Genomic DNA, 12500 nt, shown 5'->3' with positions numbered 1-12500 from the left:
TGCGATTATTAGGAAAACCTCCTTGAAGAAACAGACTAGAGAGATTCTTATCAACGGTGTCCAATAGAAAGGCTCACAAACGTGCGAGAACGTGCAATGAAAAACACTCCGGGTTCAAAGGTCGCGTGGCGCGCCCCGACACGCACACGTCAACACAAAAGCCATTCAGTGTGTGTTTTGCTCGGCATTATGGGAGATCAGGTCCAGAAACATCTTTTTAGACATCATTTAATGCCTCTGACCATCAACACAACATCAAACAATTAGTACAACCGCAGGGGTCAAAGGTCAGGCCGAGGTTATTGATGGCTGAATTAAAGCGCCGGTCAGCAAGAAGCCACACAGAGAATAGAGAACGACCGGAGGAGAGACAATAGAAACAGTCCTGAATGATTAATACTGACTGCAGTTACACACACACACACACACATACACACACACACACACACACACACACACACACACACACACACCAACCGTCCTCTAGTACTGAACACTGAGGAGAGAGCGATAGAAAAAGAACATACATATATATATGTGTGTGTGTGTGTGTGTGTGTGTGTGTGTGTGTGTGTGTGTGTGTGTTTGTGACATTATAACTGTCTTTACTGTCACTTTTGATCAAATTATACAATTTTTAAAGAAATAATTAAAGAAAATGTTACTGACCCCAAATATAACCATGTAATTTAAACTAAAGCCACATTAAGTGTGTTACTGCACAGAACCTCAGTGTTTGTTCCCGGACGGTCTCTGTATAAACAGCCGATTGGCTGCAGTTTCAGTGAGGCGCCACCGCTGGCTGGAGCTGCGTCCTGATTGGCCCTCGGCTAACACTCCCATCATGCCTTGCTGGCTTGATTCTCCCAGTGGGACGAGCCCATCAGGAGTGGAGTGATTAATGGCCGGCGGGGTCAGAGGTCACGCTGCGTTTGAGGCCCTTGTACTTCTGTGTGTGTGTGTGTGTGTGTTTGCACATGAAGAGCATCGGGAAAACGTCTGGCTGTACGGCAGAGCGCACAAAACACACACTATCACACACACACACACACGCACATTATCGCACTCAGACACAAACTATCATACACATTATCTCACACACACACTATCACGAACACACTATCTCACTATTACACACACAAACTATCATACACGTTATCTCACACATACACTATCACACACTCACACACACACACACACACACACACACACACTATCACACACACACACACACACACACACACACACACACACACACACACACACACACACACACACACACACACACACACTCTATCACACACATTATCTCACACACACTATCACACATATCACACACATTATCTAACAGACACACACACACACACACACTCACATCCACTCTCACACACAATATCACACACACTATCTCTCTCACACACACACACACACACACACACACACACACATTATCACACACACTATCACACACGGACACACTCAAACACACTTTTGCACAATCGCACACTCGCTGGCTCACACACACACACACACACACACACACACACACACACACACACACACACACACACACACACATACATACATACATACATACAACTAAAAAAGTAAGCAATGATTGTGATGCGCTTCTCCGAGATGATGATCTGAAAGGCTGACGGTGTTTGACCTGTAACCCGACTCGCTGAGAACAGCGTTCTGCCGAACTCAGTCAATATCCTGACCGTCAAACATCAGCGCGGCACATTAAATATGGCTGATTTCACATGACGGACGTGCAGTCAATAATTCAGAGGCAGAGAGTGACCGGCTCCACGCCAGAGACACACACACACACACACACACACACACACACACACAGGGAACGAGTTTCTCCCAGAACGCACAGATGATTCCGGTGCTTCACACACACACACACACACACACACACACACACACACGGGCTCCTGCACTCAGGTTTGATTTATTTTTAATGGCAGGTCAGGGACATAAAAGGTAACGCTCAATGACTGCAGGGAATCTGCTATATTTAGTCTGGCCCGTGACTGACGGATTCACACACACACACACACACACACACACACACACACACACATTACGTGTCCGTTACAACAGCAGGTGTTTACATGCACATCACTCATACATCAAACAGCATTTATTTGAAATAGAATCTTTTGTAACATTAGAAATGTCTTTACTGTCACTCTTGATCAGTTAAACTCATCCTTGATGAATAAAAGTATCAATTTATTTTATTTATTTCCCCCAAAAATAAAATACAAATTCTACTGACCCCAAACTTTTGAACAGTAGCGTTTAATGTTACAATGTCTATTTCAGATAAATGCTGTTCTTTTGAACTTTCTATTCATCAAAGAATCCTGAAAAATCACGGTTTCCACAAAAATACTAACTGTTTTCAACACTGATAATAATCATAAATGTTTCTTGATCATCAGATCATCATATTAGAGTGATTTCTGAAGGATCATGTGACACTGAAGACTGGAGTAATGATGCTGAAAATTCAGCTTTGATCACAGGAATAAATTACACTTTACTGTATATTCACATAGAGAACAGCTGATTTAAAGTGTAATATATATATATTACTGTTTTTTCCATTGTTGTATTTTTAACCAAATAAACGCCGCATCGGTGAGCAGAAGAGACTTCCTTTAAAGACATTAAACTGTTGACTGGTAGTGTACACATGCATTAATATGATCCATGTTTGTGTTTACCAGCAATCCCGAAATCAATACAGACTCATTTTGGCCGAAATGGACAGTGACGATCAAACAAACTCTCCAAGGATTAATCGTGACTCTTCCTCAGAGCAATAATGGAAAACTACGTTGAAACATTTCCATATGCACACAAAAACACGTCGTACACGACAGGAAAAACAACGAAAACAAACAAATCCTGGCGGAAAGAAATTTCCATTTTCTGCATCAAACGAATCGTATTTGTTTACAAGAACTGAAAGTACACACACGTATCGCATCCAATCTTACTGTTCATTAATAACATCTGGATCAAAACCCAGGATGAAACATCTGCACTAATCGCTCTAGCCGAGTGAACACTTCACAGTGAGCTTTACTTTGTTAATTACAGCGGATCACATTAACTAACAACGAACAATACTGCATTAATCTGAACACTTAGTTCTGCTAACATTAGTTAATGCACTGTGAACGTTTTTATGAACTAACATTAACAATGCTGTAATATACACTGCTCGTTGTTATTTAATGCATTAACTAACATTAACAAATGAGACCTTATTGTAAAGTGTTTCCAGTTATATTAATATTGTTTATATTTGATTTGATGTGTTAACCAGATTTGCTTGAAAGACAGACACATGATTTGAGGAATCCTTCATCATGTCCGTAGCGAAAATGATGCATAATTATAGTAGAAGCATATTTTAGCATATTATTATAATTAATTGTTGGAGTCTATTTAAAATGTTTCATTGATTACACCGTGTCTTAACCAGACGCGATGCGATAAGGTTCCAGCGACAAATCATTTGTCTGTCCACACTAGACGCGACTGCGAGATGCGTCAGTCAATCAAAACCCACAGCCAATCAGAACAGCGTGTGGGCGGAGTCAGCCAATCAGAACAGCGTGTGGGCGGAGTCAGTCAATTAGAACAGCGTGTGGGTGGAGTCAGCCAATCAGAACAGTGTGCCGGTGGAGTCAGCCAATCAGAACAGCGTGTGGGCGAGTCAGTCAATCAGAGCAGTGTGTGGGCGGAGTCAGCCAATCAGAACAGCTTGTGGGCGGAGTCAGCCAATCAGAACAGCGTGTGGGCGAGTCAGTCAATCAGAGCAGTGTGTGGGCGGAGTCAGCCTATCAGAACAGCGTGCGGGCGGAGTAAGCCATATTTCAAATTATATTCACAAATATTACACCATTTAAACATTATTCAAACACATAGGCTGAGTTACTAAAACAATCTTTGTCACAGAATACACTTGTTTGTTCACAGTTTGAACGTTCTTGTTTCCATTTGTTTAATTTCAAGATCTGAGGTGAATTATCCACTGTTGCTTTTAAATGATATTCAGAGTCACATGACACGCTTTTAACATTAAATAAAGCACATAAACAGCACCTGAGATCATCATCGCCACACTTTGTGTTTGTTGTTCCAGCGCGACGTCAGAAAAATAGAAACCGTTTCTACAATAGAACCGTCGCGTGTCGCCGTCGCGGCTGGATAGGACACACACTCTGATTAACATGGAGAAGAACCCTTTATCGCGCGTCACAGCGTCACGTGTAGTTAGCACACGGTTGAGTGAACGATTCAATGACTCACGAGTTTTTGAAGCAAATCTCTTGAATGAATGATTCAATGACAGATACATTTATGTCACATCTATGAAACAAAGAAAGAAGTAATTTCAGTTTATCCACTTCAAAATTTCACATTTATTTCAGTGCCGCTCCGTCTGCGAAATTCACGAGCAATTTCTGAGTGAAAACTGGTCTTTTCCTCTCGTATTATGCATTCTTTTCTTATTTGTCGTCAACAAGCTTATTTGTCTGATACTTGCTTTTTCATCATCTATATTTGTTATTTTGCTGTGGTTTTCTTTATGTACTTCTCTGTAAAGCATTGTTTGCTTAATAAAAATAAATAAATAAAAACAATACTGTGTGCAATGAGGCGCACTGAACTAAAGAGAGACGAGTAACGAGACTCGGGTTCATGAAGACGGCTCACCTGGACAGATAAAAGCAGGACAGCAGAGGACGGCACTCAAAACCCTCGACGGCGCGAAAAGTGAGACGGCCAATTTGTGTGTAACCGGAGTGTGTGTGTGTGTGTGTGATCCTCCGGGGAGCAGAAGAGATCAGGATCTTATCAACACCTCATCGAAACACGAGCAGACCCTCATGGAGAAACACACTTCACAAGCAGCTTCTTTCACATGAAACACACTGTAAGATGCTCTCGGGTCACAGCCGGAGGTCACACACACACCCTGGGGTCACACACACCCTGTCAGAGGTCAGATCAAGACAACAGCCACTTCCCATTATAATCAATGAGTAAAGATGAAGCCATCAGCTGGAGAGAGATCATTAGCGCTGGAGACACACAACTATTGCTTTATTCACCAGTCTGGGGTCAGGCTGCGTTCATTTGGTAAAAAATACAGTAAAAATGTGAAATATTAATGCACTTTAAATCAGCTGTTTTCTATGTGAATATATAGTAAAATACAATTTATTCCTGTGATCAAAGCTGAATTTATTCCATTAAAAATACAGTAAAAATCATAAAATATTATTGCACTTTAAATCAGCTGTTGTCTATGTGAATATCCAGTAAAGTGTAATTTATTCCTGTGATCAAAGCTGAATGTTCAGCATCATTACTCCAGTCTTCAGTGTCACATGATCCTTCACAAATCACTCTAATATGAGGATTTGATGCTCAAGAAACATTTATGATTATTATCAGTGTTGAAAACATCATATGTTTGTGGAAACTGTGATTTTTTTTTAGGATTCTTGGATGAACATGCATATTCATAGAACCGCATATACTAAATGAGGCAAGGGTGTCGACTGTCGAGTCACATTCAAGCTATTTTAAGACATGAAGACATATTTTTCAAGGAAAAAGCATTTAAATATGTCCTTTTGGTGATCAAAGATGAGTTTTAAGGGATAAAATGATCGACTATATGGAGACTTTAAGCCGCTGACCGGAAGTGCAGATGTGAAGGTAGTTTTCCTAACAAGCTGCTGCTGTTTGTAATTGGTATGATATTAAATTAGTCTAACTAGTTTAAGCGACGTATGTGTCTATTACACAAATAAAGAAAGTGTTACATTTTTCCACCTGGTTATAGTGGTAAATATTGATGATGCAGTTCACAGACACATAATACAGTATAAAAACAGACATGTAACTATTTAAATGTTTTCTTTGTTGCAAAAAATCTGGGGTTTTTGTCTTGGTTTCCAACACAGTAAGTTATCCTTAAAACAAGATATATTCACTGATGATTTCAGAAAATATCACTAATTTTGTGATGTTTTTGCATAAAACAAGAAAAAGCTGTATATGTCAGTGAGGTCAGAATTTATTTATTTTTTTATTAAATTATTGTTCTGACCTTACAGGGACATGTATCTTGTTATAAGCATGATAACTGTATCGGAAAACAAGAAAAACAAAAAAAGCGGATTTTTCGCAGAGCTGTCAAAGATTGATTAAATATTTCCAAATCGGCAGACGGAACTAAATGTGGTAATAACTATGAAAAACATGACATTTATCACATGTAAAGTAGGAACAGCTGCAGTGATTGAGTGTCGGCGCGAGAAGAAAAGAAAAGAGCGACAGGACGAGAAGACATTTAACCTTCCAGAGAGAAATGATAAATGCCTTTCAGCTTCTAACATATCATTTAAAATACATCCAGAATGTTATTTTGGACCGAAAACGCATTTACGCACTCTTATAATCAGAGATAAATATATAGGGCCTAAGAATAAAGTGCTGATTCAAGGGCCCGCACCCTGTCTCAGATAAATCACTGGCTCCAGTCGCAGTGAACTGGTGTTTTGCTATGAAGAAAGCTTCATGTCTTCCTCGTGTTGTGTGTTTCAGAGGTTCATCAATCACGCTGTGAGACACGGGCCCCTGATCCAGCCACACACACACTTCATCGGGTTTCAGAGGCCCTCGAGGCGGAAGAGCCAGCGCTGGGACGATCCTGCAGAACAGCTCATTCTGGTGCATGAAACACACACATGATCTGATATTCATGATTTAAAGTCAGAATTGCGAGATATAAAGTCAGAATTGTGAGATATAAAGTGAGATATAAAGTCAGAATTGTGTGATATAAAGTCAGAATTGTGAGATAAAGTCAGAATTGTGAGATATAAAGTCAGAATTGTGAGATATAAAGTCAGAATTGTGAGATATAAAGTCAGAATTGTAAGATATAAAGTCAGAATTGTGAGATATAAAGTCAGAATTGTGAGATATAAAGTCAGAATTGTGAGATAAAGTGAGATATTAAGTCAGAATTGTGAGATATAAAGTCAGAATTGTGAGATAAAGTGAGATATTAAGTCAGAATTGTGAGATATAAAGTCAGAATTGTGAGATAAAGTCAGAATTGTGAGATATAAAGTCAGAATTGTGAGATAAAGTGAGATATTAAGTCAGAATTGTGAGATATAAAGTCAGAATTGTGAGATAAAGTCAGAATTGTGAGATATAAAGTCAGAATTGTGAGATAAAGTGAGATATTAAGTCAGAATTGTGAGATATAAAGTCAGAATTGTGAGATAGTCAGAATTGTGAGATATAAAGTCAGAATTGTGTGATATAAAGTCAGAATTGTGAGATATAAAGTCAGAATTGTGAGATATAAAGTCAGAATTGTGAGATAAAGTGAGATATTAAGTCAGAATTGTGAGATATAAAGTCAGAATTGTGAGATAAAGTCAGAATTGTGAGATATAAAGTCAGAATTGTGAGATAAAGTGAGATATTAAGTCAGAATTGTAAGATATAAAGTCAGAATTGTGAGATATAAAGTCAGAATTGTGAGATAAAGTGAGATATTAAGTCAGAATTGTAAGATATAAAGTCAGAATTGTGAGATAAAGTCAGAATTGTGAGATATAAAGTCAGAATTGTGAGATAAAGTGAGATATTAAGTCAGAATTGTGAGATATAAAGTGAGATATTAAGTCAGAATTGTGAGATATAAAGTCAGAATTGTGAGATATTAAGTCAGAATTGTGAGATATTAAGTCAGAATTGTGAGATATAAAGTCAGAATTGTGAGATATAAAGTCAGAATTGTGAGATATAAAGTGAGATATTAAGTCAGAATTGTGAGATATAAAGTCAGAATTGTGAGATATTAAGTCAGAATTGTGAGATATTAAGTCAGAATTGTGAGATATAAAGTCAGAATTGTGAGATATTAAGTCAGAATTGTGAGATATAAAGTCAGAATTGTGAGATATAAAGTCAGAATTGCGAGATATAAAGTCAGAATTGCGAGATATAAAGTCAGAATTGTGAGATATAAAGTCAGAATTGCGAGATATAAAGTCAGAATTGCGAGATATAAAGTCAGAATTGTGTGATATAAAGTCAGAATTGTGAGATATAAAGTCAGAATTGTGAGATATAAAGTCAGAATTGTGAGATATAATAACTCGTAATTGTGAGAAAAAAAGTCGCAATTATCTTTTAAAATGTTTTATTCTGTGTGACAGAAATAAGCTTCTATAGACTTTCAGTGTTTGGGAACATTTTCAGAAATTCCACCTTTTTCAGTGCAAATGCAAAAATATTGAAATACTGAATATCATCAAAATTTGGAGAAACTTCACTTTAGGCTCAACTGCTGTTGTACAGTTTATTACATTTGTATAAGTAATATGCATTTTTAAAAATGTTATTTTTCATAAAATTTCAAATAAATTTCTGAATCATAGACTTTTGTAAACAAATATTGCAAGGGGGTTTTAAATATTAAAACACTTTTCTTTTTGATTTACTATTTTTAGTCCACTTCCCATTAAGACTGCTGTTGTATATTTTTAACATGCATTATTTATTAAAATTATTATAATTTTTTTTTTTTATCAAATGTTACATTTTCTTTATAAATAATATAAAAATAATATTTAAAAAAATAAATAATGTATTTACTTTTTAGTCCACTTTCCATTAAGACTGCTGTTGTATATTGAATATTTATATTTTGAAATGCATATAATATTTACACAGTTTTAACATATACAATCTAATAGACTTAAAGCGATGCATATTTGTCAGTCACACGTGTATGAAATACACAATAACTAGATTTATACATTTATCACCAATAAAATTCTATTTCATAGATTTTAACTAATTGGATATTAAATATTTATGCTGATTCTTACCAATCGAATAAATGCATTATAAAAATATGATTATTTAAATAAAATAACAAAAGCAAATAAACTGATTTTTTGACTCATGAATCTCAGCCGTTTCACTTCATCATATGAGTTTATTAGTTTGTTGCGTGCGTGAGAGTGTGTGTGTGCATGTTTAGGCATGTGTGTGTGCGTGTTTGTGTGTGTGTGTGTGTGTGTGTGTGAGAGTATGTGTGTGTGTGTGTGTGTGTGTGTGAGAGTGTGTGTATGTGTTTAGTGTGCGTGCGTGTGTGTATGTGAGTGTGTGAGTGCGTGAGAGTGTGTGTGTGCATGTTTAGGCATGTGTGTGTGCGCGTGTTTGTGAGAGTGTGTGTGTGTATGTTTAGGTGTGTGTGCTGTGCGTGTTTGTGTGAGTGTGTGTGAGAGAGTATGTGTGTGTGTGTGTGTGTGTGTGTGTGTGTGTGTGTGTGAGAGTGTGTGTATGTGTTTAGTGTGCGTGCGTGTGTGTATGTGAGTGTGTGAGTGCGTGAGTGTGTGTGTGCATGTTTAGGCATGTGTGTGTGCGCGTGTTTGTGAGAGTGTGTGTGTGTATGTTTAGGTATGTGTGTGTGCGTGTTTGTGTGAGTGTGTGTGAGAGAGTATGTGTGCGTGTGCGTGTTTTGTGAGTGTCCGTGTGTGTGTGTGAGAGTGTGTGTACGTGTTTAGTGTGCGTGCCTGTGTGTATGCGAGTGTGTGAGAGTGTGTGTGTGAGTGAACCTAATTGGTTCTGTGCATGGCTGTTGATTGGATGTGGGGGGAGTGGGCGTGGCTCTCTCTAGAAGGGGCGGAGTTTAAGCACACTCAACGATTGGAGAATCCGGCAAGACTGGAAGATCCGGTTTCCACATTTCTGATTGAACATCACGAGGTCAAAACCTTTTGGTTACACTATTTCGATAGTCCACTTTAGACATTCTACTAACTATAAGTAACTTTTCAACTACATGTCAACTAGCTCTCATTAGAGTATTAGTAGACTGTTAGGGTTCGGGTTAGTAGATTAAGCTGACTTAGTTACTTATAGTCAGTAGAATATCTGTTGGGGATCATCAAAATAAAGAGTTATGTCTACTAATACTCTAATGACAGTTAGTTGACATGTAGTTGCAAAGTTACTTATAGTCAGTAGAATGTCTAAAGTGGACTATTGAAAGAAAAGTGTTTTTTAAAAATGAAACACAACTTAAGCACAGAGAACTGTTGAAGACCTATAACATGCATTTAGAAAACGGATGAATTTCCATTAACTGGAGCGATCTGATGAAGATCTGGATCAGATTAGACGCGTCTGCACCTGTGACACGACGGCGAACCACAACTGGAGCTGGTGTAGTGTTTAAACATCTGTGTGACCTCCTTAACATCTCAACACAAGCGCTCGCGAATCAGTCATGGACGGCTCAGCCTCGGATGATTCTGATCTTTATCAGAGCACTTTTACTTTACTACATTTCAGAGCATAAAATCATACTTTTTACTCCACTACATTTCATAAAAACGTCGTTCAAGTTCATTGATATTTCGAACTGAAGAAATCGCAACCCGACACCCAATGAGCGATCGCACTGAACGATTCATTGGTGAATCAGACTGAATCGTTTGCAGCTGTTCTTGAATCAACGACTCACTGATTCACTGATCCGCTCAAAATGAATCGGGAGCTTGAAACGAGCAAAACGTAAGTTTTAGAATTAATTATTGTAAATTAAAATCATATTTAGGTCATGACTTCCAGATTTTTGTGAACCAAAATTTTGATATAAAAGTGCATTGTAAGCATAAAAAAATATAATGTATGATAAGTTGTTGTAATAAAATAAAAAGCTGGCTTATTATAGATTATAATATAATATAATATAATCACGTATAACAAAATGAAAATGTTTATAATAAAAGAAAAGACGATATAATTGAGTCTAAATATACCCACCAACTAAATTAATATTTATATAATAAAACATGATATAATGTTATATAATGTAATATAATATAATATAATGCAGTCTGATTAAACTCACAAACAAAAATAATATTTATATAATATATTATAATGCAGTCTGAATGAACCCACAAACAAAATTTATATAATATAATAATATAATGTATTTAATATAGTCTGTATTTATATAACAAAACATATGTTAGATGGTTATATAATATGGTATAATGTAACGATATAATGCAGTCTGATTAAACTATAAATTAATATTTATGCAATGTGATGTAATATATTATTAATATAATATAATATAATATAATATAATATAATATAATATAATATAATATAATATAATATAATATAATATAATATAATTTAATATAATGCAGTCTGATTAAACCCTCAAACCTGATGGAAGACATTTGACTATTTTTGTGCGTTTTACAACAGTGTGTTTTATTTTCTTTGGCAAAACATGGTTGTTATATAATATGTTATATATTATACTACTAATATATATATATATATATATATATATATATATATATATATATATATATATATATATATATATATATATATATATATATATATATACTATCGGACGATTATATATAGTTGTGATAGGCCAATTCATCGATCAGTCCTTTTATCTTTAAATCAATTACTGTTGTACTTTTACTCAAGTGATATAAAAAATTAGTGCTTTTACCTTCACTGGAGTACTGTTGTGTCTGGATGTGTGTCTGTGTGTGTGTGTGTGTGTGTGTGTGTGTCTGGATGTGTGTCTGGATGTGTGTATTTCCCCCACGACTGTGAAATAAACCCGAGCTCAGAGTCACACAGGAATACGGCTGTGTTTGACACTGAAACTGTGTGTGACGCTCAAACACTGAAACTGCAGAACATGTGTCTTTCCTGAAGCGGCTCGACACGGGCCTCAACCCTGACGCTCCGTTAAAACCAGCTGCTGAAAACCACACACACACACACACACACACACACACGCACACACAGACACACACACACACATGCACACACACACACACACACACACACACACACACACACACACACACACACACACACACACACAGACACACACACACAGACACACAGTTCCCTGTATTAAAGCACTCGACACAGAAGTGAGATTCTGTGGTTTTCCTTCCTTCCGTCTCCCCGGAGTCACAGAGTCACAGAGACACAGAGTTTCAGGAGACGTCGCAGGGATCCGCAGATTCAGTTTATCTCTCCATATATGCACTGAATATACTGATACTGATACTGATACTGATATACTGATAACTGACTTAAACACCAATGCAAATCTCAGAAAATAATAAAGTCACATGATCACATCACATGATCCTTCAGAAATCATTCCAATATGATGATTTGATGCTCAAGAAACATTTATGATTAGTGTTGAAAACAGTTCATTCTCCGATGAATAGAAAGTTTAAAGAACAGCATTTATTTGAAACAAAATCTTTTGTAACATTATAAATGTCTTTACTGTCACTCTTGATCAATTTAATGCGTCCTTGATGAATAAAAGTATTAATTTCTATTAAAACAACAAA

General features: G+C 36.7%; 1 protein-coding gene across 1 annotated transcript in view; it reads right to left on the bottom strand.

The window, feature by feature from the left end:
- LOC311291211 (AT-rich interactive domain-containing protein 3B) overlaps nucleotides 1-12500 on the bottom strand; it is a 56455-nt gene that overhangs the window by 8505 nt on the left and 35450 nt on the right. The gene's annotated exons all lie outside the window — the stretch shown is intronic.

This window comes from Rutilus rutilus (assembly GCF_951802725.1).
Source record: "Rutilus rutilus genome assembly, chromosome: 5".
Lineage (NCBI taxonomy): Eukaryota > Metazoa > Chordata > Actinopteri > Cypriniformes > Leuciscidae > Rutilus > Rutilus rutilus.
The sequence above is the reverse complement of the archived record's forward strand: the minus strand, read 5'-3'. Positions and strand labels throughout refer to the sequence as shown.